Genomic DNA, 2,286 nt, shown 5'->3' with positions numbered 1-2,286 from the left:
AGTACTAGTGGTACTAAAAAGCGATATCGCAGACCACCATCCTTGGTTATAACTTCTGAGAATCAACTTGAAGATGCTGAGTTTGATAGAGAAATTATTATTTTTGGAGAAACAACTTCAGTTCAAGATGATACTGCCGCTGTAAAAGAGAATAATGTTTGGGACATTGCTGCTGCTCAGGCGATTAATGCTCAGAACAACACTGATGCATGGTAACATGTGTTTTTCTCAACTTATTGTTCTTTATCGAGTTTTCCCTTCTTTTGTATTCTTTGTTGTTGTTGCATTACTTTTTTTTATATTTTTACCATTGTTCACACCATGAAAATCTTATCCTGGAACTGTCAAGGTATAGGAAACCCTCATACTAGAAACTATCTTAGCTTTTGTTTAGCCAATCATGACCCGGATATCTTTTTCTTATGCGAAGCCAAAGCTCAGGCCAATAATATGAGACTCTATCTTTCTCGAACTAAATATCCTAACTATTGGTTTGATCCTTCTGTGGGCCTTTCTGGTGGTATTTCTCTAGCTTAGAAACAAGGTATAGATGTTGAAATAATGCACACTACCCCTGATAAAATTCATGCTATAGTTCACACTCATGACAACAACTTGGATTTTTTGGTCACATTTATGTATGGAGTGCGTGATGCAGTAGGCAATAATAATCAATGGCATTATTTGCTTGATATGTATTCTTCTGTTAACCTGCCTTGGGTTTTGTTAGGAGATTTAAATTTCATTATGAATGACTCTGAAACTCATAGTATTAATGCATCTCATCCTCATCATGCTAGACATGTTAGGAATTACATACAGCAAATGGGTCTAATTGATTTGGGTTTTTCGGGAGCTGACACAACTTGGTAAAATCATAGAGATAGAGAGGCTCATGTCTCGGTTAGATTTGATAGAGTTTTATTAAACAGTCGTTGGATCAATAATTATACTAATGCTCATTTGCAACATTTAGTTCCCATTGCTTCGGACCACATCCCTATTTTGTTGCATTCTGTTCCTAGTGTTAGAAAACAAACTCCATTTAAGCTTTACAAGTGCTGGTTCCAAATGGACTCTTGTACAGACACTATCAATCGAAGCTGGCAACAACAATTTACTGGCTCTCCCTCCTTTCAACTCTCAAGTAAGTTAAAATTCACTAGATATCATCTGCAATTGTGGAAAAAATTCTCTTTCGGGAATATTGAGTGTAACCTTCATAATATTCAGAATCAACTTCAAAGTTGTTATGATGATAATTTACCTGCATCTCATCCTTTCATCCGACAACTAAGTTCTTCTCTTCAACGTTGGCTGATTATTCAGAAAGAATTTTTCATGCAAAAAGCAGGTGACAAGTTTCTTGAAGCAGATAGAAATACAACTTATTTCACTCTTTGGCTAATTTCAATAAAAAAGGAACCAACATTCAGGCTATTCAAGGTCCTTTGGGTATTTGGTATGATGATTGAAGTAATATTGAATCTATTTTTATTAACCATTTTGTGAAGATTTCTACTACTTCTAAGTCGCAGGTTAATCAAGATATATTGCAGTTGTTTAGTCCTTGTATCTCAGAAGAACAAAATTTTCAACTCATCCGAGTTCCTGATGCTCAATAAATTAAGGATGTGGTATTTCAAATTGGACCTTGGGCTTCTCCAGGCAAGGACGGATTCCAAGCTGCTTTCTATCAACAATGCTGGGAGACTGTTGGCTCTGAGGTAATCTCTATGGTTCAATATTTCTTTACCTTCAAACATATTCTCAAGGCCATAAATCATACATATCAAGTTCTAATACCCAAAATTCAAAACCCCCAAACCCCAGCTGATTACAGACCAATCAGTATGTGTAATGTTAGTTATAAAATTATCTCCAAAATTTTGGCGAACCGTCTTAAACCTTTACTGTCTGACCTTATATCTCCTACTCAATCTGGATTTGTTACAGGCAGGTATATTCACGATAATGTTATCATAGCTCAGGAGATTCTTCATAGTATGAAACTTAAGAAGATAAATAAGGCCTTGGTAGGTTTAAAACTAGATATGTTGAAAGCTTTCGACCGGGTAGAATGGTTCTTTTTGTTATCAATTTTTCAACAATTAGGTTTTCATGAAGATTGGATTGCTTTGATTGATCAGTGTATATTTACAACAAATATTTCTATGCTTATTAATGGTACTCCTAGTTCTTCATTTTCTCCAACTCGAGGCTTACGCCAAGGAGACCCTTTGTCTCCTTATTTATTTTTGTTTATCATGGAATCCTTCTCTAGAC

The sequence above is a fragment of the Papaver somniferum genome, unplaced genomic scaffold (assembly GCF_003573695.1).
Source record: "Papaver somniferum cultivar HN1 unplaced genomic scaffold, ASM357369v1 unplaced-scaffold_137, whole genome shotgun sequence".
In the NCBI taxonomy this organism is placed as follows: domain Eukaryota; kingdom Viridiplantae; phylum Streptophyta; class Magnoliopsida; order Ranunculales; family Papaveraceae; genus Papaver; species Papaver somniferum.
The sequence above is the reverse complement of the archived record's forward strand: the minus strand, read 5'-3'. Positions refer to the sequence as shown.